The sequence below is a fragment of the Dipteris shenzhenensis genome, chromosome 17 (genome assembly GCF_047967505.1).
Source record: "Dipteris shenzhenensis isolate YYH24624 ecotype China chromosome 17, Dip_SZ_1.0, whole genome shotgun sequence".
NCBI classification, from domain to species: domain Eukaryota; kingdom Viridiplantae; phylum Streptophyta; class Polypodiopsida; order Gleicheniales; family Dipteridaceae; genus Dipteris; species Dipteris shenzhenensis.
Genome location: NC_141612.1, coordinates 1,315,826 through 1,339,218, shown reverse-complemented (window position 1 = coordinate 1,339,218; position 23,393 = coordinate 1,315,826). Strand labels below are relative to the sequence as shown.

Genomic DNA, 23,393 nt, shown 5'->3' with positions numbered 1-23,393 from the left:
CCGCACGGGGGAATTCCTTTTTTGGTTCTTGTAATGTGGAGCACATAACAATACTTGAACAAAACGTATCGGCCCAGAGGGAAACGGTCAAATGGGGGATTGTGGGGACTTCACCTGTCCGGGGAGGTGTGTGAAACTGCCCCAGGGAAATGTGGATTTCAGCAATAAGTAGGAGCCATGTCTTAGTATTTGTGTTATGTTTTTGGTGTAATGACAGAATCATTCGGGATCAAGCGCTACATTCCCCATATGACATACCGATCTGCCCGATGAAGATGACGCCAGGAAGAAGTTCGTGCGAGTGAGGCAACGTCCATCGCGCCGTTGAGGGCTAATGGATGCATATATATACATAGGCGGTAGAGACCCTCAGCAACGGGCTGCAGCTGCAGCGACATTATGCAGCCCTTCCGTCGCTCAGGTGCGTGGCAGCGCTTGTTCGGAGATTCAGACTCTGACTGCCCACTGCCGCAAAGGTTTGCAGCGCATGTGCGCAGGCTATCGAGCAGAAATTCTCCGACAGCTTACCCTGAGTCTTCATGGGGAAGTCAGGGGGCTTACAGAGCGATGATGGAGGATTCTTCACCTGACTCTATTCGGATTTCTTCAAAATGTTCGCGTTCAGGTACTGCAGAACAGACTTCAAGCACCAACATAGTTCTGGCAAATTGGAGTTTATTTGAAGCAAAATGACGCAGAACAGAAATCGAAACTAGATTACTGTGTAAACAAAAATAGATTTACAACCATAACCATGTAACTAGGAAGACATCCCACGCAGGGCTCTGTTCATTGATCTTACATCTTCCGCACTCATCTAGAGATACCCAAAAAGGTAATCCTATTTCAATGCACTATTTCCTACGATTATGCCATTGATTACCCGCAACCATATGTTTGCATAGCATCTGATGCCACTCCTTGGTAAGCGGCTTGGTCAAGAGATCAGCAAGCGTCTCTCGCTTGAACAATATTCTCTTCATTTTGCAGGACGTGTCGAATGAAATGGTATCGCTACTTGTATATGTTTGGTTCTTTTATGAAATGAACCATTTCCTGAAAGGCACAATGCACCTTGGCTATCTGAGAGCAAACGCATGGGCTGCTTCTGAGCTTTCAGCACTTCTGCTACGAAACGCTGCAACCATATTCCTTCTCGTGCTGCATGACTCGTTATGTATTCTGCTTCTGTACTTGATGCCACACACTAGTACGGATTCCACACACTCTTGTCTCTTTGGTGACCAACTGATAGGTCCTCCAGCCATGGGAAAAATATAACCAGAAAAGTTCCAATCCTTTATCATGATAACAGTTTTCTGCTTTCAAAGTTCCACGAACATATCTCATAACCCGTTTCAGAACTGCAATATGTAGCCCATGTAGATGAGTAACTAGTAAGATATGAAACTGCAAATGCCAAGTCAGGGCATGTTGTAAGTCCACCCAACATTTCTCTATAGGGGAAAAAACACACTGATTACTGGTAGTTCCGACTCTGACATTGGGGTGGACATGGGTTTGCAATTGCCAAATCCCCATGGTTCCAGGAATATTGACAGTTGTGATACACTGATCTTTTTTGAAATTTGCTGACCGTTGTATATGCAGCCCTAAAAAATGTGTGATTATGCCCAAGTCTTTCATTTTGAAATTTGCCTGCAATGCATCTTTAGCCTCACGGGCGAGTAAATGAATCATCACTTGGACACGTCAGCAATAAAGCATCAACATAAACTGCAATCAGGCAAAGATTTCGATTTTTGTTCATCAGATAAATGCTTGGGTCAGCATGAAGCGGCGTTAAACCATTTTGTATAAAAGAACCATCTAGCTTCTTGTACCATGCCCGTGAGGACTGTTTGAGTCCAGAGATTGCTTTGTACAGTTTGCAAACTAATTGTTCTTGCCCTGATGCTACAAAACCTTCTGGTTGTTGAAGATATATATCTTCGTCAATATCTCCATATAAGAAAGTTGTAGTGACATCCATATGATGGACTTTCCAGCCATTCATGACTGAAAGTGAGAAAATACATGAACTGATGATATTCCTGCAACTGGGGCTAATGTATTAAAGAAATTGCCGCCTTCATGCTGACTAAAACCCTTGGCAACGAGTCGTGCCTTATATATTCTACAAATCCATCTTCCTTTCTCTTAATTTTGAAAACGCATTTGGTTTGAATAGCCTTGCAACCCTCAGGCAATTTTGTGATTTTCATCTATTGATTTCATCTCTTCCTTCATCACATTGATCCATTTTTCAGCGTCTCGACACCTAACAGCTGCTCCTACAATACGAGGTTCAAATTGTTCAACGATCATACCAAAATCTTGCCTTTGATGGGAAAGGAGATAATCATCATACCTTCGTGGGATTCTCCTTTGACGTCTGGGTCAGCTCTCAATTGCATCTCCCTGTGATTATGAGGGGAATCCCACGGAGTTTGGCCAAATGAATGAAATGTTCGGTAAGAATGGGCACGGAAAATTAAGAGTCACCAGGGACTCATCACAAAAAGGGGGTTAACCGGTTGGAGAGGGCCTTTTGGTCTTCCGTATCTTGTTGGGCATCTCCTTCTTCATCTTTAGTACTTGTTTGCAAAAATATCTGAGCATTGTCACTTGCTGTTGAGACTCCTGGTGTTGGAAGCATATGTAGACTGCCATTTGTCTGACATGTGATGACGTTTCTCTGTTGAAATACTTCAGACGTAGGCATTGGATCAGATGCTGCTCTAATTCTTCTTCAGCATCACTTTCTTCTATGAAACGGACATCTCTGCTTTGAATTATTCTTTTGTATGCTCGGGCAGTAAAGACGATAGCCTTTTGGTTCTGGTTGCAAACCCATTAGAATGCAAACTTGGGTTTTGGCTTCTAATTTAGATCTTTCTTCATCTGTTACATGAACCAGTTCCTTGTTAGAATGTCACTGTCCCCACCTGTGAGCCCCTGATTCGAGGGGACAAGGGGGCAGGAGACAAAAGGGGTATGGGAGAGTTTTATAGCACACACATACCTGGCTTTCTGGATGAGGATCTGCACCAGATCTGAGGCAACAGGAAGCAGCACCTTGCATGGAATATTGCGCCAACAGAAGGGGGCCTGGATCTAAGTATGCAGGGCAGAGTTTGGGACCAGATCTGGTCAGTTATATAGGGCAGAGGATGGCTGACCAGATCCGACTGGTCTGGCCTATAAGTAGGCCCCTTTGCGGGGCTTTACCAGTCGGTGCATGCAGCAGGGGACCGACCCCTGGTCGGCCACTTCTTGAGGGCTCCTGGCCCTCCTATAAATAGCCCCCCCAATCCCCCTCATTCTCCATCAACCTACACCTGCATCCAGGCAGTGTGCTAGGAGAGGGAGAGTGCTCAGTTTGTGACAGCAACCCTTGCTGCCTTTTGTGCTCAGTTCTGAGCTTTGTCATCCCATATTCTGTGGATGAATACATATCTGAGTTCTCTCTCTCTCTCTCTCTCTCTCTCTCTCTCTCTCTCTCTCTCTCGCTTGAGAAAGGTTTTGTGTATGAGTGTGATCATGTATCTAGTTACTGAGTGTTATATGAGCTGCGATTGGAGTGAGAGGTGTGAGAGATTCTATCCTCCTATTTCCAACATGATATCAGAGCAGGGTTTCCAGCTCTAGAAGGGACTTCCTTAGAAAGAAAGTGACTCCAATCGACACTCAGGTTTGCTGTGTGGTAAAGTTCTCTACCGCAAGTTCATTTTCAGTTTGCTATTTACTATTACAGCAAAGATGGAAGAGAAGGAACCATCTATAGCCTGTTCCCATGCTTGTCCTTCCTCCTCCTTTTCTCATCTTCCTTCTTCATTCATCCCTAACTTTGGCGAGTCTGGGAAGCTGGATGGGACGAACTATCCCATATGGAAAGTGAAGATCCAAAGCCATCTCGTGGCTCGGAAACTGTGGAAGCTCATGACGGGTGTTGAAGAGAGGCTGGAGGATGTTCTGGACAAGAAAGAAAGAATTTTGATTCCAGTAGATGAGACGATCTCGTAGCATGGGAAGAAAGAGATGCCCAAGCCCTAGCCATGCTGATAGGGATGACGGCAGATGCAGTAATTCCCCACATTCAGATGGCGGAGACGTCTGTAGAGGCGTGGGCCATCCTGAAAGATCTGTACGAAACAGATAACACGTCTCGGATCCTCACTCTCCAGCATCAATTATACAATCTAGATATGAGTGAGGGAGACAATGTTCATGACCATCTGACGAAAGTCAAGGTGGTGAGGAATCAGCTCGCAGCAGTTGGTCAGAAGGTAGACTCAAGTCATCTAGCTTTGCTTACACTTCTTCACAAGCTACCTCGCAGTTTCAAGAGTTTCGTGACGACAGTCACTGCAGGACAGAGAACCAAGCCTCTCACCTTCGAAGAGCTTGGCCCTTTACTATTGCAAGAAGAGGCTCGGGAAAAACTATCAATCAATCGGATGAGAAAGCACTCGTGGCAAGGAACAAGCCAGGCAAGGGCAAGTTCAAAGATTCCAAGAATAACAAGACCGAGGATGTAGAGAAAAAGAGACAGATGAAATGCTTCTACTATGAAAAGCTTGGTCATTCATCTAAGGAATGGCGTAAGAGGAAGGCAGATCTCAAGCGAAAGAAGCAGTCCAAAGCCAAGGAGGAGCCAAAGACTGAATTGGCCAACATCACTACCGGTGCTCTCTTTATCATTACTAAGTACTGCTCAGCCTACGTGGTCAACGAAGGAAAGGAAGGCTAGTATGTGGACAATGGAGCCTTAAGCATATATCCAACAAGGAGTGGTTCAAGACCATGGAAGGTACGCATCTTGACTCCAAGGTCACTATGGGGGATAACCAGACATGCCCTGTGAAGGGTGTTGGTAGTATCCCATTCACCACGATTGTAGGAAACAAGGAGCTGATTTCCGGTATACTCTATGTACTGACTTTGTGCAAGAATCTTTTGTCTGTCACTCAGATGGACAAACACAACATGTTGGTCCTATTCGACGACGGCAAAGTAACTATCACATCCAAGGCAAATGGAAAGGTGGTGGCTCATGGCGTCGAGGAGCATGGGCTATATCGGCTCAACGCTTTGTTGGTGCACAGGGACCATGGCAGATCCAAATTATGGCATGAGTGGTTCGGTCACGTCAATTATGGCACTCTTGCCAAGATGCAAAAGTCCAAGATGGTGGATGGACTTCCACCAATTGTAGGCAATGATTGTGTTTGCAGGGCTTGCTTGGAGGGCAAGCAACACAGGGACAAGTTCCCACAGGAGGCCTCATCACGGGCCAAGAAGCTGCTCGAGTTGGTTCATTCCGACATTTGCAGCCTGATGTCAACAAATTGATTCACAGGATCGCGATATTCTCTTTTATTTGTGGATGATTTCTGTTGAATGACTTGGATATTCTGCCTGGCCAAGAAGTCTCAGGCTTATGAGAAATTCAAAGAATGGAAGGATCAGGTAGAAAAGGAGAGCGGGAAGTTAGTTAGAGCATGTTGCACAGATAGAGGGAGGGAGTTCACTTCCACGGAGCTCAATGGATTTTGCAAGAAGCATGGGATCAAGCGGCAACTCACTACAGCTCGTACATCTCAACATAATGGAGTTGCTGAGAGAAAGCACAGGTGCGTCACAGAGACAGGTTTGACCATGTTGCGAGGGAGAAATCTTTCAAAAGCTTACTGGGGTGAAGCCGTGAGGACTGTCGTTCACATCCTGAACAGAACCAAGACCAAGGATGTTGATGATAAGACTCCATATGAAGCTTAGTATGGTAAGAAACCGACCATATCTCATTTACGGATTTTCGGTTCTAATGAATTTGTTCATGCGCATAAAAATGAGCGGACGAAGCTTGATTCCTATAGCAGAAGATGTATCTTTGTAAGATACAATGAGGAATCCAAGGCCTATCGCCTTTTCGACCTGGTGAAGAAACGTATCCTTTAAGATCCTTATCGGGACGTGATCTTTCAGTAGTCAGAGCCCCAGACTGTAGAAGAGGTTTAGGAATGTCCGACATTACCCCCACCCATGGTCACCATCAAAGAGGTGGAGACGAGTGAAGAACCGGAGGAGGAGGAGGAGCATGACGTTCCAGTACCGGCTCCAAAGGTATCTCCAGCAAAGGCACCTCTGTTAGAGAAGAAGCTACCTCAGTGGTATTTGAAGACTTAGCAGACTCACGGGTCACAGACATTCTTGAGAACAGTTCCGTAGCGTGGCGGTCTCAATGCAACGTGAAGACTCCCTCTATGAACTATGCTATGGTGGCTTAGCTTGAGGAGCCTAGATCCTTTGAGGAAGCGAGGGATATTCGAGAATGGCAGGATGCTATGTAAGCAGAGATGGACGCCATTCTGAAAAATGACACCTGGGATTTGGTAGCAAGCCGACCAAGCGGAAGGTAATTGGTACTAAATGGGTGTACAAGCTTGGACAAGTACAAAGCTCGATTAGTGGTGAAAGGCTATGCACAGTCAGAAGGACTTGACTTCGATGAGACCTTCGCCCCCACAGCTAGGATGGTGACGATACGTACAGTTATTGCCTTGGCTACTCATCACAGTTGGCCTATCTTTCAGATGGACATCAAGTCTGCATTTTTGAATGGAACCCTGGAGGAGGAGGTATATGTGGCACAACCACCAGGATTTCAGATTCCAGGATCCACATCAAAAGTATGCAAGCTGAAGAAGGTAGTATACGGGCTGAAACAGGCCCCAGAGCATGGTACCAGAGAATAGATGTTTTCTTTCACATCATAGGCAAATCTTTATGTCTTCTCAGAGGGGGGTTTGCGGCTTGTATTAATCCTGTATGTGGATGACCTCATCATTACAGGATATCCTGCGAAGAAGATTGCTCAGGTCAAGAAACTTATCATGGAGGAGTTCAAGATGACGGACTTGGGAATACTTCATTACTTCTTGGGATTGAAGTGAAGCAGGGAAAGAGCTGCATCTTTATCTCACAGGAGAAAAACTGCAGGGAGCTACTCAAACACTTTCTGATGGAAGATTGCAAAGCGGCAATGACTCCCATGGAAGCTGTTCAGAAGCTGAGTGTACATGATTCATCTCAGCCAGTTGATTCATCACTGTATTGACGCATGGTGGGTAGTTTGCTTTACCTCACCAATACTAGACCAGATATTTCTTTCTCAGTTGGATTGCTCTGCTAGTTCTCTGCCACACCTAAGAAGGCCTATTGGGACGCATGCATGAGGATGTTGAGATACTTGAAAGGTACTTGCACCTACGATATGACTTACACGAAGGGCATTGAGTTGGACGGTTTCTGTGATAATGATTGGGCAGGTGATGGTGACTCCCGGAGATCGACTACTGGGTACTGTTTCATACTCTCATTAGGAGCCGTGTCATGGCTGAGTAAGAAACAACCTACTATTGCCCTTTCATCAACAGAGACAGAATACATGGCTGCTTGTACAGCGGCATGCGAGACATTGTGGCTTAGGTGGATCTTGGAGGACATGAACGTGACTCAAGAATATGCGACGGTGATCATGTGCGACAACCAGAGTTGCATAGCAATTGCCAACAACCCTGTGTTCATCGAGGTCCACTACCACTTTGTTCGAGAACTTATTGACGAAGGTGTCATAGAGTTGATGCACTGCCCGACCGCCGCTGACATCTCAGATGTTTTCACGAGGTGCTCCCCAGGGAGCAAATGGAACACCTCATTCAACGCATGGTCACATTTGTGTAATTGAGAGCTGTGCCCACTTCATCATGAAGGAGGCTTCCACCCCGAACAGCTCCGCACACTTCTGGAGGGGCCAGAAGTGTGCCTGCTCCACCTTTGCTTCCAGCGGCAATCTGATAACTCCTGTCGTCAAACCACACACCGGCTCCTCGTGTGTGAAGCTCAACTGAAAGTTCACCTCCGCACCATGGGTATACCAAAGGTCTAGTCCACGTGGCCCCATCCACTCATCCATCATGATTGTAATCTAATTCCCCAAAATAGCATCGAACACCTTCGGGGACCATTTCTCTACCCCTGTGGAGGCAAACAGAAATCTCCAAATGGGGTGTGTCGGAGATTCCATTGCACTGATCAAACCCGCCTTTCGGGGCTGAAGGACCATGAGCGTTACCTCCAATTGTAGAGGATAAGAGTCCGGAACCTCCAGATAGTTCCAGGGTTCTAACCTCTCGAAGTCCCGCGGTAAGGGACGCCCAGGCTGGAGGTTAAGGTCCGCTGACTGGGAAGACGAGCCTCGTTTCTTAGGATCCCTCCTTGAACGGGCCTGCTGTTGCGATGAGGAGGCAGAAGGGGGTGTCGTCGTTCCCTTGCCAGCTGGTAGGGGTGTCGAAGCAGGAGAACCTGCTGCTAAAGTGGAGAGGGGGAAAGCAGGAGAGGGAGCGGTGGGGATGCGGGGGATAGAGGGAGGGGGACGGGTGGTGAGGGTGACTATAGGAGGGGGAAGTGAAGAAGAAGAGGGGAAAGGGTCTGGGGGGGGAGGGGGAGGAGGAGGGACAAGGACCACAGGGCCCCCCTGCTGGTCAGGCTCGTCGGGGTTTTGGATCGGCCCCTTCGCGGTCCCCATCGGGCTAGCATCTGTGGCTTCCATCATCGCCGCATCTGGAGTTCTTTAGGCTCGCTGCTGCTGCAAGGGTGGAATCGGAGGCTGAAACTCCGAAGCTGGAGGACCGTCTGGATGGGCGGTGGCCCCCTACCGCTGGAGGAGGTGGCTCCTGCTGTTCCTCCTTCGGGGCCTCTCGGTCAATCCTGTCCCTCTCTTTGCGATTAGCCCTCTGCCTGCGGCACTTGCGGGCCTGCTTGCTTGGGTTCTTTTTCTTTTTAACTTGGGTCTAGTCCCCTTCTGAGGGGGTAAGCCAAGGGGTCTGAGACTCCTGCTGCTCTTGCCTAAGAGGACGCTGGGCCCGGGCCTGCTGACTTTGTCTACTTTGTGGAGGGGGGGGGAAGACGCATGAGGGAGGCCACGGGGGCAATCTCTGGCGAGGTGACCCATCTGTCTACACCGAAGACACTGGCCTGGTAACCTAGAAATCTCCACCCTCTGGCAAAGTGTGCCTCCTTCAAGGGTCTTGAGAAGGATCAACTCTGGGAGGGACTTTGGGCTCTCAACCACCAGTCTGATCTTGGGGACTCCATCATCTGCTCAAACTAAAGCGGCTGACTCTGGCGGGGGCTTGAGCACTGTGCCAAATGCCCGACCAATGGAAGGGAGGATGGCTCAATACTCCTTGGGGAGCCTTGGGAAGCGAAGTGTAATTGGGAAACATGGAACATGGTGTGTCTTATCCATGTCCTCCACTGTGAACCCATGATGCCAAGGAAAGAGGTAAACAAGATGTGGGCCGAGGAGGATGGGGCTCTGCTCCACAAGTGTCGAGGCAGTGTCGGGGGAGCTCAGCTGGATGAGGAGAACGCCTTGTCCATAGATGGTGACCTCCTGGATGTGGTCTCCTTTTAATGCCAAGCTCGCCTGGATCCACTCTCGCACCTGTCTCTGTGTAGGCGTGAGGCCCACAATTTTGCCCACAAGCGCCTTGTCCTGGAGGGACTGAACTGCCTGCTATACCTGTTGCTTGTCAGCTGGGGAAAGAAGAACCTAAACGGCCGTGGGATTCGAGGGTGCTGCCATAGAGCCCCTTTGGCTAGACTAAGGGTCACCACCAAGGTTTTCTTTCGCCTTAACAAGTGCAAATGCTCCCGCTGCAGGGAGGAAGAAGAAGAAAAGGGAGAAAAACGTTATAGGGGGAGGCAGAGACGAGGCGGAGTGAGGGGGGGTAAGGACGGAAGAGGAAGGAGGGAGGCAAGGAGGGCAGAAGGCAGAGAAGGGGGGGGGGGGGACGAGAAGGCGAGGAGGGAGAGAAGGCGAGGGCAAGAGGCGAAGAGGAGGCGGGAGAAGGAAGCCGGCGGGGGGGGGAGGAGAGAAGGAGGCGGAGAAGGCGGAGGGGGGAGCAGGTAGGGGCGGTAGGAGGCGGAGAAGGCGGAGGGGGAGGAGGTAGGGGCGGTAGGAGGCGGAGAAGGCGGTGTTAGAATTATTATTATAATTCAGCAGTGACCAATGTAATGTAATAAGTAGGTTAGGGGCACTTTTCCCTCATTTAGAGGTTTTCCCCCCTAACCACAGTTAGTTCACTAACTATGGTTAGTGAAGGATAAGGTTTTGTCACTTACACAAAACCCATCCCACTTCTTGTAACACTTACTTCTTCTATTGCAAACACTACGTTCAGCTCTCTAGCTTCCTGCTCTCTCACTCTCTTGATATCTAACATTTGGTATCAGAGCAGCAAGATCCTGCTCTTAGCTTCCTTGCCCGCAAGCTTACTGCCCAGCTACCCTGCTCTTCCTGCTCGTTGTCCGTACAGCCCGTCGTCCGTATAGTCCATCCGTACAGTCTGTACGGACTCAGCTCATGCACTGCTGTACCAGCTCCTGCACCGTCGTACCAGCGCCAATCTGCTTGCAGCTTCCGTTCGTACAATCTGTACGGACTGATTTCGTACAGCAGCCCACGCTTCAGCTTTCGAGGTGCCGTACAACGCCGTCAGGTCCGTACAAGCGCACGGAGCTCCAGCATTCCGTACATCTGCGCCAGTCCGTACATTAGCCGTATCTTCGCCGCACGTCCGTACTTCACCGTATAACTCCACGACGTACAAATTTCGTACAACTGCGCCGCACGTGTGGCAACTGCAAGTCGTCCGTACCTCTGTCAGCGACGTACAGATTTCGTATCTTCCGTACAACTGTAGTCCGTACTCCGTACAGCAGCACCAGTAGCCGCACATCCGTACATTTTCGTCCGTACAAGTCGCTGCACACAGTCCGTACATTGTACGGATTTCGTACTGACAGTTCCGTACTGTCAGTTCCATACAATCTGAGGAGCCCGTACTTTGTGCAGATTTTTTCTTTGCAGGTGGACTCTGGAAGGTGTTTTTTGATAGGCATTTGCTAAGATCTTGCAAGAATTTGGGGCATTCTGTATTTGTGGACAGACTATGCATTTGTTGCAGAGAATTGCAAAAATTTGGGGCTTTTGCAATCACACTACAATTTTGCAGTGAAATTTGGGGCTTTTGCAGGCAGAGTGCAATTTGTGCAACATTTGGGGCTTTCAGACCATTTGCCCTCTTTTGTATGCAATTTCCCACAAGAAATTGGGGCTTTTGCATTTGGGTTGCAATTTTGCAGGTAAAAGAGCATTTTGGAAGTTTGCAGACAGTTTTGGACTGAGTACGAGTCAAATTGCAGACTTTTGCCATCTTTTGCAGATTCTATTTGCAGATTTTTGGGCATTGAGCAGAGCATTGTGGTGCATTTTGAGCCTTTGACACGTTGTGACAGTATTTGTCACTGTGGGCATATTCTTCTTTGCAGAATTTACTTGTGCATCTTACATCCCAGGAAGGGATTCTACTTGTTCAGTTCGCTGTATTTCTGAGTTTATCTGGCAAAAATGGCACATAACAACTCAAATGAGGTGTTCGGGGTTCTCACACAGGAGGATAAGTTGGATGGCACCAACTACTCCTTGTGGAGTTTCATGGTTCGCAATATCTTAGTTGGCAGAAATCTTTGGGATTATGTCAATGGAGATGAAGAAAGACCAGATACAACCCCTATACCTGTCACTCCAGCTGGAGGCAGGGATAGAGGTACAAATACAGCACAGGTAATTGGAGCAGCCGCTCCAGGAGCTCCCACAGCAGAGCAGAAAAGATGGGACTCTAGAGATGCACAAGCTCTTTCAGTAATTTCTCTTTCTGTCAAGAGGTTCATTATACCTCATATTCGGTCATGCAAGACATCTATGGCAGCTTGGGTAATACTGGAGAGTATGTTTGCAGCAAGAAACGATGCCAGAGTTTCCTTTCTGAAGCGAGAACTTTCCCATACACATATGGAGGAGGGAGATTCCATGAATTCTCACCTCACGAAGCTTCAGGATCGCAGGGAACAATTGCTGAACATTGATGAAGTCATTCCGGATTCAGAGATGATCTCCACCACTCTGAACTCTCTTCTTGAGTCCTATCTTGGTTTCCACACCTCGCTGAATTTGTCATTGAGGGGGGGCAGCAATCCTCTCTCCTTTCACGAGTTGGTAGGACTTCTGTTGCAGGAGGAACAAACACGCAAAAATATGGCAACCCGGGCTGGCGAGCATGCTATGCTCTCTAAGTTCAAGCCCAAGAGTAAAGGGCAGCATAAGCCACATGCCCATCAGCCCACACATCAGCATAAAGCTGATTCTGGACAGCCTTCTTATAAGGCACAGGGTGATACAAACAAGCAGAAAAAGAAGGGCATCTGTCATTACTGCAAAAAGCCAGGTCATTATATTGGAGAGTGCAAGAAGCGCATAGCCAAAGAAAAGAAAAGGGATTCCGGTATGGCTGTATCAGATGCATCAGGTCCACATTGCCATGATGGAGGAGATGTTGCAGCCAACTTGGTTGAAGAGCACTATGCCTTTCTTGACTTGCACTTCAGATTTTTCAGTGGGTAGTTCAGATACTACAGCCACTAATGATGATGACCCATATGCTTTTTTGACTTGCAGTTACGATCCTTCAAAGGATGAATGCTCTTTCAGTGTTGATGAGACACTAAATACTTGGTATTTTGATAGTGGTGCTTCAAAGCACATCACTTCCAAGAAAAATCTGTTTGTAACTTTGCATTCTTCACCCACCAAGAAGAAGGTCACATGTGCAAATAATTCTTCTCATTCAGTATGTGGAGTTGGAGATATTATTCTCACATCCACTGATGGCACAGATTTCAGAATTTCAGATGTACTCTATGTGCCAGGTATAAAGAAGAATTTGATTTCAGTGTCCTCACTCAATCGAGGAGGATTTCAGGTTGTTTTTGATGATGACAAGTGTGCAGTCAAAGACAAAGAAATGAATATGCTTTGAGATTGTTTGGCACTTTGTATCGGGGTCTTTTTCAGCTTGATTTATATGAAAAAAGATCCCAACTTGCATTATCAGTTAGCACTCCCACTGCTGCAATGCACAATGCGGAGTTGTGGCATGCCAGGTATGGGCACATGAGCTATGGCAGCTTAATGACACTTCAGAGGCATAATATGGTTGATGCATTACCTCCTTTGGAGTCCCCTCCTCCTCATACATGTGAAGGTTGCATTCTTGGCAAAATGCATAGGCTTCCCTTCAAGAAGGATGGTGCAGTGAAAGCTACAAGAAAATTGCAGCTTATTCACAGTGATGTCTGCGGTCCCATGAGGACACCTGCTTTTGGGGGTTATCTCTATTTTGTTACATTCATAGATGACTTTACCAACTACACTTGGGTTTATGGTCTCAAGGCAAAATCAGAAGTGTTTATGCATTTCAAACACTTTGTGGCTATGGTTGAAAATGAGACAGGACTCAAGGTGCAGACACTTCGCACAGATCGAGGGGGGGAGTACATGTCTCATGAATTTGAGACATTTCTGAAAGAAAAAGGCATTATGCATCAGCTTACAGTGAGGCTTACACCTCAACAGAATGGCAAAGCTGAGCGGAAGAATCGCACCACCATGGAAATGGATAGATGCATGCTCACAAGTAAGAAGTTGCCTCACAGGTTTTGGCTGGAAGGCCTCATGTGCGCAAACTATATTTTAAATCGGGCTCCTACAAAGGCTTTGAAGACAATCACTCCCTATGAGGCATGGCATGGGAGAAAGCCTTCAGTGGACCACTTCAGAGTTTTTGGTTGTGTTGCATATGCCCGCGTGCCTGTGGAGTTCAGACACAAGTTGTCAGATAAGGCACTAAAATGCATTTTTGTGGGATATAGTTCACAAAGCAAAGGCTATCGTCTCTACAATCCTGCTACACGCAAGATTTTTGTCAGTAGAGATGTCATATTCTCTGAAAATTCTGCACATACAAATGCTGAATTTCAGATTCCGGCCTCTTCAGATGATGTGTTTGAGGGGATGCTTCCTATAGCATTTGGTTCCCCCGCTGAAAATCAGAATTTACAGCAACCTCCGCCAGCTCCACAAGTACAAATTCAGCCCCCAGCTGAGTTGGTACAACCTCAGGGTGTGGATGAAGTTGTCAGGCAAGAAATTCAAGAGATACACGCAGCCAAAACAGTCCCGCATTGGTTGCTTCAGACTCTCAGGGAGAGTAGGCTTGAAGCTCCATTGCCTGGCAGAAGTCGTAGTGCAGTAAGGCACATGGAGGGAGCTCATTCAGTTGAATCAGCTTATGCAGGTACTGTTCTTGATGAGGAGGAGCCTGACACATTTGAAGAAGCAAAAGATAATGTGCATTGAATGAATGCCATGCACGATGAGTTGCAGTCCATTCATAAAAATCAGACTTGGGATGTTGTGGATTTGCCACCAGGTAAGAATGCCATAGGTACACGGTGGGTTTTCAAAGTCAAAAGAAAACCAGATGGGTCCATTGATCGGTACAAGGCAAGGCTGGTTGCAAAAGGATATGCTCAGAAAAAGGGCATAGATTATGAGGATACTTTTGCTCCTACATCCAGGATGACAACCATCAGGTCGGTTATAGCCATGGCTGCAAATTTTGAATCGAATGTTCATCAGTTGGATATTAAAATAGCTTTCCTTAATGGAGATTTGTTGAAAGAGGTTTATGTCAAACAACCTCCGGGCTTTCAAATTTCAGAAAATGCACTTCAGGTATGCAAGCTGAATAAAGCTTTATATGGGCTGAAACAAGCCCCACGTGCATGGTATGCCAAAATTGATGCCTTTCGGACCAGCAAGGGGCTGCACAATAGTCCAACTGAGAGCACCCTCTACATCAAGAAGGATGGGGGGGATATTCTGGTCATCATTCTTTATGTAGATGACATGCTGCTCATTGGATCAAATGAGGAAGTAATTGCAGATTTCAAGACCCAATTGAAAGCTACATTTGATATGTCAGACTTGGGCTTGTTACATTTCTTTTTGGGGATCCAGTTTATTCAAGAGAAACGTGGCATTGTTATGTCTCAGTCCAAGTATGTTCAAAAGCTCTTGGACAGATTCAACATGCATGATTGCAAGCCTATGTCCACTCCCATGGAGCCGGGGCTGAAGCTTACAATGCATGATGTGCGTGAATCAACTGATGTCACACTCTATAGTCAGGCTGTTGGATGCCTCATTTATCTCTGCAATACACGACCTGATATTCAGTTTTCAGTTTCTCAGGTGAGCAGGTATATGCACAGCCCAAAGATTATGCATTGGCAGGCTGTAAAACGCATCTTCCGTTACTTGCAAGGTACAAAGTCTTTTGGCTTGATGTTTCCCAAGGGGGGTGACTTGCAGATGCATGCTTACAGTGACTCAGATTGGGTTGGAGACTATGATACTAGGCAGTCCACCAGTGGGAATTGTTTCTTTCTAGGACATGCTTGCATTTCTTGGTTGAGCAAGAAACAGTCTACAGTGGCTACCTCCTCATGTGAAGCTGAGTACAGGGCAGCTTTCACAGCGACAGTTGAATGTGTTTGGCTGCGTCGTTTATTTGCTGATCTTCATCTTTCATTGGAGGGTCCTTCTCCGATTCTCACTGATAGTCTGAGTGCTATAGCAATGGCAAAGAATCCTGTGTTTCATGCTCGCACGAAGCACATTGAGGTTCACTATCACTATGTCAGAGAGAAGTTGCATGCAGGAGAGATCAGTATGATCTATGTGTCAACACATGACAATGTTGCAGACATCTTCACCAAACCACTTCCACGTGAAAAGTTTGAGGCATTTCGCAGTGCCCTGAACTTATATCCTTTTGGTGATTGATCATTTCCTTGTACATGACATTGGCACTGCAGGGGTCCTTCTCCGATTCTCACTGATAGTCAGAGTGCTATAGCAGTAGCAAAGAATCCTGTGTTTCATGCTCGCACGAAGCACATTCAGGTTCACTATCACTATGTCAGAGAGAAGTTGCATGCAGGAGAGATCAGTATGATCTATGTGTCAACACATGACAATGTTGCAGACATCTTCACCAAACCACTTCCACGTGAAAAGTTTGAGGCATTTCGCAGTGCCCTGAACTTATATCCTTTTGGTGATTGATCATTTCCTTGTACATGACATTGGCACTGCAGGGGGGTGTTAGAATTATTATTATAATTCAGCAGTGACCAATGTAATGTAATAAGTAGGTTAGGGGCACTTTTTTCTCATTTAGAGGTTTTTCCCCCTAACCACAGTTAGTTCACTAACTATGGTTAGTGAAGGATAAGGTTTTGTCACTTAGACAAAACCCATCCCACTTCTTGTAACACTTACTTCTTCTATTGCAAACACTACGTTCAGCTCTCTAGCTTCCTGCTCTCTCACTCTCTTGATATCTAACAGGCGGCGGGGGGAGGTGGTAGAGGCAGCGGAAGGAGGCGGGGAGAGGCAGCGGGGGAGGCGGAAGAAACAGCGGGGAGGGGAGGGGAGGAGGAGGGGGAGCGGGGAAGCGGAGAGGGGAGGCGGGGGGGGGCAGTGCGGGGAGACGAGGCGGGGGGAGGGTAGGCGAGGGGAGACGGGGAGCGGGGGGCGGAGAGGTAGCGGAGGAGGTAGAGGGAAGAGGCGGCGAGGGGGAGCGATGGCAGAGGAGGTGGAAGGGGCTGCGGGAAGGAGGAGATGTGTGGAGGGGGGCAGCGGGAGCAGCCAGGTTCTCGCAAAAAAGGTTTTTAATAGAGTCTTCGAAAGACCAAAGCACCAAGGCTTTTCTGATCATGTGCGTCCCTCATACGAACGGTTCGAGACTGAGCTCCTGGTAGACTTCCATCCATTCACGCATGGCCAATATGTGTTGTGTTGCTCCAGAATCAATGAACCACTTGGCACCAAAATATTCCTCAGTTCCGCATGGGTCATCATCCGTCATCGCTTAGTCTTTTGTCGTTCTCTCTTTCTGCCTCCTTTTCTTTCATGTTGCAATCTCAGGCATAGGGCCCGAAACATGCCACACTTGAGGCACTTCAGAGTGTTTACATCATGTCTTTTGAATGCGGTCTTCTCTCCAAGGTTGAATCTTTTATTGTTGACCATCTTCAGCTCCCACCCAAAAAAAGAATAGCAACATCCTCCACAGTTTCTTCATGACTAGTCTGGTCTCCTTGCTCTCGTAACGGGAGCTTCACTTTTCCGATAACAGTCTCTCAAGGCCGTATTCATGCATGTATATTTCCATGCGCCACGTCCACATCTGGTAGTTAGTACGAGCGAAAGCCTTCAGGCCTTTATACCCTATGATTGTGGTTGTATCTCATGACAGTGGCAGTTGCTGCTGTAGATGTGGAGGCATTTCCAATATGGTTGGTGCTGGCCATGGTGACTAGGAAAATCACACGATGAATGACTGGAAGTAAAATGAGAGTAGAGTCAAACTCTTTCTAAACGTGCTCCAATACCATGAAGCAAAATGATGCAGAACAGAAATCAAAACTAGAGTACTGGGTAAACAAAAAGAGCTTTACAACCATGTATATACGAAGAGTTACCACACAGAACGCTATTCATTCTAGATCCTACATCACCTCCACTATTCTAGAGTTACCAAAGAGGTAATCCTATTTCCTCGCACCAGCCCGTATGGGTTGATGTGATGTAGATAAGTTTAAGTTGCATTTACATCATATTGTGGTCATGCTGCGCAGGTAGCTCAAGTACTGAGCACTTATGGAAGGAGTACTTCATGGATCCCTCCTGCTGGTGGGACATCCGAAAGACCAAAGTAAGTGTGCAACGCGTTTGAAGTACACGGTTTGCACAGACAAAGTTATAGATTGTTTCTGATGAGTCTATTGTGAACTTTAACAGACAAATCCAAGAGGTCCGGATTTCAAGCATAAAATTACTAAGGAGTTGCTATGGATAGATGGCTGGTACAACCCAGGTTGGGTTAAAGACGTGTTTGAGGAGGAATCGTCCACAAACAAAAGAATGCATAGGGCGAAAACACCTAGTGGTCAGGCCTGCTCAAGTGGTAAAGTATGTGGATTGGCGGAGAGCAGCTTGAGGTCTGAAGTACACAAGGAAGAACATCGAAAGGACGGTGTCTTGGAGATGCTTAGCTTAGAGGAGGCACTTGCATCTTTGGAACAGATTTCACAGCCACCTTCGGTTGAGGCCTTTACACGCATCTTGTGTAAGTGCAAAAAATTGAAAAAACTAGAGTATACCAAGCGCTTGCTTGCCTACATGTGCAGAAGTGGGCTGGAAGCTGATAGATCGATTGGGAACTGCCTTGTCCCAATGTTGGTGGATGTTGGAAGCATGTGCGATGCTCAGCAAGTTTTTAACCGCTTGGTTGATCGGAATGAGTATGCTTGGACTTCCCTCATCACAGGTTTTATTCAATGTGGGGAATCACAGCACGCCCTCAACCTGTACCATAAAATGCATGAGGAATGTGTACATCCAAGCAATTTTACATTTGTGGTCCTACTGAAGGCTTGTGCTAGGCTTAAAAATGCAGAAAGAGGCCGAGAAATACATGCGGAGATTGCCAGAAAGGGGTTGGAAAAAGATCTTTTTCTTGGCAGCACTTTGGTTGATATGTATGCCAAGTGTGGCCTGCTTGCAGAAGCACAGGAAGCCTTCGATAAACTTCCAGTTCGAGATGTAGTCTCGTGGACTGCACTAATAGCAGGGTATGCTGATCATGGGTTTGGTGAGGAAGCCCTGAACTACTTTGAACAGATGCAACTGGAGGGTGTCTTTCCAAACGCTTTCACATTTGTTTGCAGCCTGAAGGCTTGTGGCAGCATAGGAGCTGTAGAGAAGGGCCAAGAAATACATACTGAGATTGCCAGAAGGGGGTCGGAAAAAGGTCCTTTTGTAGGCAATGCCTTGGTTGATATGTATGCCAAATCTGGCTCACTTGCAAAAGCACGGGAAGTGTTTGACAAGGTTCCAGTTCGAGATGTAGTCTCGTGGACTGCACTAATCACAGGATATACTGAACATGGGCTTGGCAAGGAAGCGCTGCGTTGTTTCAAGCAGATGCAAATGGAAGGTCTCCCTCCAGATGCTCTCACGTTTGTTTGCAGTCTGAAAGCTTGTAGCAGCATAGGAGCCATAGACAAAGGTCGAGAATTACATGGTGTGACTGCCAGAAAGGGGTTGGAAAGAGATCCTTTTGTTGGCACCACATTGGTTGATATGTACGCCAAATGTGGCTCCCTTGCAGAGGCATGGGAAGTGTTTGACACACTTTCAGTTCGCGATGTAGTCTCATGGACTGCACTAATCTTAGGATATGCCCAGCTAGGAGAAAGTGAAATTGTTTTCCACATGCTTGAGAGAATGAGACGAGAAGGCATCCATGCAGGTGGGGTCACATTCCTCAGTGTTCTTACTGTATGCAGTCACACAGGAATAGTGGATAAGGGCCAGATATACTTTGAGGCCATGAGCAAAGACTATGGCATCACTCCAACTATCGAGCACTACACTTGCATGGTTGATCTCCTTGGCCGTGCAGGCCAATTAGACAAGGTGGTGGAAATGGTTAGGAAGATGCCTTACCATCCTGATCTTGTGGTATGGCTTACTGTGTTGTGTGCTTGTCGAAAGTGGGGTAATGTGGAGCTTGGAAGACAGGCCTTTGAACATGCCGTGCAATTTGATGAAAAAGATGCTGCACCTTATATCATGATGTCTAACATCTATGCAGATGCTGAGATGCAGGAGGAGGCGAAGAAGGTTGAGGCAATGAGAGTGAAAGAACAAGCATGGATGAAGCCAGCACAGAGTTGGTGGACTGATCTCGAGGGAGTTGTGCACTCATTTTCGGTTGGGGATACAAGACATTCCCAAAGCAAAAACATATATGCAAAATTAGAGGATCTCTCTCTCAAAATGCAGGCAAAAGGTTATACCCCAAATTTGCATTGGGCCTCATGGAACATATTCATTGATGCAAATAGAGATGGGTTATGTGGGCACATTGAAAAGCTTGCTATTGCGTGTGCCCTAATCAATACACCCAAGGGGAAACTAATACGTGTATTTAAAAATCTCAGGGTTTGTACCGACTGTCATGCAACTACTTCACTTATATCAATGATAGAGCAGCGAACTATTCTTGTCAGAGATGCAAACCGCTTTCATGTCTTCAGGGATGGAAAGTGTACTTGTGGGGACTACTGGTAACACTAGAATGTGGAACACAAGCGAGGATGCACTCAGATGATGAGGATGATGGGTGTGAGTTAAATCATCATTTGTGTCATAGTGAGTTGCCTTTATAAGATCGTGAATCTTTTGCTGAAAGCAAGCTGGTATGATCTCTGAATAGTGTCTAGAAATCAAATCTGAATTTTCTATGAATCAATAGATCTCAAAAGTTCTGTGATTTTTGCAAGCTTGTAAAATTTTTGGTGATTTTGTGGGATGTTGTGCTTGCTGTCTTACTACAGATTTATCCCATGTGATTTTCATGATTATCCTTTTAGAATTTCATTTACATGCATAGTGATCTAGATGGAATATTTGATGAGGATATGGTGTATTCTTTTAGATTGTTCTTTCTCTATTGAGGAGACTTCCAGATGGGTTGACGTGGCGAGCATGCAATCTGCTATTGAGGAGACTTCCAGATGGGTTGACGTGACCAAACGGGAACCCGCAAGGGTAACCGTTTTGGCTACCCTCATGGAGCAGCAGCAGAGAGCCAGTAAGGCTCTCAACATCAGAGTACGCGGGATCCCACGCAATGAGGCTACACCGATGGTAAATGCGACTGCATTCGTGGCCGCTACCTTGGGTGTGGCTGAGCATAGGATAGAGGGCACGGCGGGCGGGGAGAGATCCCAACTGAGAGCAACCTCTGATCATACGGTTCCATGACACTTAGGCATGACTTTCAGCTCTACGACGCAGGTCAGTCCTTTGAGATCAGTCAATGATCGCTATGGATGAGGACCTCACACCTCTACAGGTTGAGGAGAGGCGCTCTTTGCTGCAGTAGCGGGATCAAGCCTGGAAGGAGGGGAAGTGGACAGTGGTATGAGAGGGACGACTTCTTACAGGCTCCCGTAGGGCACCAGTCCCCTCCCCTACATAGGGAAGCGGGGTCTATGAGACTTAGATATCTGAGACCCTGTCCTGCACCATTTGGAACTGTAATGGTACCTTATGGTCAGAACCAGGAAACTTCTCGGAATCCTATACAGGCCAAGACATAGTCTTTTATACAGAGACACATCAGAGTCCAGAGCGCCCTCTTCCAATAGTTAGCGGATATACATGGGAGTCTGCCTACAGAGATGAGACGAGGGGTACAGGAGGAGTTCGAGGTTCAGGTGGAGTTGCAGTCCTTTTTAGATCCACACTTTGGGGGACCGTTTCAGTAGAGCAGAGAGATAACATTCCAGATTTCTTTGGATCCGGATTCGACATATGGACAGTCGGGATCTGTTTGTCGCAGTTTGCTACTTTCTCCCTGAGACCTCCCACTTTGCCAGAGATATCTGAGGTGATGATGAGACATCCCCGTTTGTTGTCCTTTACCTGTCCATCGTTGACTTTTCAGTAGAGCAGAGAGATAACATTCCAGATTTCTTTGGATCCGGATTCGACACATGGACAGTCGGGATCTATTTGTCGCAGTTTGCTACTTCCCCCCTGAGACCTCCCACTTTGCCAGAGATATTCGAGGTGATGATGAGACATCCCCGTTTGTTGTCCTTTACCTATCCATTGTTGACTTCTCTAGCCGCGGAGAAGTCCTCCTAGTGGGGGACTTCAACGCAAGGACAAGGGCTTGTCAGGTACCACTTCTTGACTTCAGAGATTATTCCACTCTACTGTCAGATATTGACCTTGAGGAGGTAGGTATGCTACGGGTTTTGGCCGACAGGCGAGGTCCATTCTCATCTTATGGGCAGGTCCTATTAGGCCTCGGTAGGATACATGATCTCATTATCTATAATGGTATTGACAGATGGCCCGCTTCAGGTGGTTTCACATGCTTTCCACATGGGGGGGCTCTAGTGTTGATTACATCATGGGATCCCCTGTCTTCACATCTCGCATTACTGACTTCACTGTAGCACCTCTCCCCCAGGGACTGATCATACATACCTTTTCTTTAGCATCTCCACCTCCCTTCACATAGCACCTTTCATCCCACTCAGTGCTTACTCCACCTACCATGATATACGCTTTGATCGGGATCACTCACCTTCTTACTCTGGCCGTTTGTATATACTTCTCGCTTATATTGACTTCATACCCCTTTTAGAGGATCGTACTGCCCTTGTCACCCGCTCACTACACGAGGCTGTCATTCACGCTTTTTTCCACACCACCTGCTCCACCCGTCCACCACTCCCTAGAACCGTACCCTGTAATAGTTGGTATGATGATGAGTGTAAGGCTTTACGCCGTCAACTCAGATTCGAAACCAAAAACAGTCTTTTGAGCGCACCAGATACGCTACGCGAATATCGTAGACTGGTACGGAGGAAGAAACTAGACTTCGTTTGTTGGAACGAAGAGGAGCTATTGAACATTTTGTTTAGTAACAACTCTTAAGGATTTTCGGCGGATATTTCTAGGATGGTCTCCTCCGCCACTCACTGACACTCAAATTTGGTTTGATTATGCACGCACACTTTATGACATCCCAAATCAGCTAGTCCCTAATCTCACACATGCCTCGTCCCACATTCTGCACCCTCTTCACTAGAGGAGAGGTAAAGGATGCCGTAATGAAACTTCATAATGGTAGAGCGAAGGATCATGAGGGGCTATGCACTGAGTTCATTGCATATGGGATTAATCTCCTAGCCTCGATCTTAGCAAAGCTTTTTAATGAAGCTGTTTGTTTGGGGTTTCTACACACTTGGACCATTAACACTATCTCACCCATCCACAAGGCAGGGGATCCCATGAGCTCGGAGAACTACAGGACCATTATGATTGGACATGTCATGTCCAAGATTTATGCATTAGTACTTGACTCCGAGGTTAGCAGACTTGCCGAGTGTTGAGGACTTACAGCAGTAGGACAAGCCGGATTTTGGTGTGATCATGAAACCATGGACCATATTCTCACGCTCAGATGTATCATCGAGGAGGCGAGGTCATGGAAGCAGAGGGTTTATTGTTGCTTCGTGGATTTTCGCAAGGCATTTGACACGGTTCCGAGAGCCCGTCTCATGCGGTGCCTACAGGACTTGGGTATGACCAGGAGATCATTTGGGCTATCATGGCACTTTACGAGAGTTTCAGGCAGGATCCGGGTGGATAGATGAGATCATGAGTACCATCAGGGTCAAACAAGGGTGTCCTTTGTCGCCTACCTTGTTTGGCCTCTACATTGACGAGCTTGAGACAGTGATGCAGACACATGGAGGTGTAGGTT

General features: G+C 47.0%; 1 pseudogene across 1 annotated transcript; it reads left to right on the top strand.

Moving 5' to 3' along the window:
• Positions 1-258: 258 nt before the first annotated feature.
• On the top strand, positions 259-20,063 carry LOC147891503 (pentatricopeptide repeat-containing protein At1g06140, mitochondrial-like; annotated as a pseudogene). The gene is made up of 3 exons (XR_015542530.1): positions 259-625; positions 17,677-17,753; positions 17,840-20,063. The product of XR_015542530.1 is annotated as a pentatricopeptide repeat-containing protein At1g06140, mitochondrial-like (transcript).
• The last annotated feature ends 3,330 nt before the right edge of the window (positions 20,064-23,393 follow it).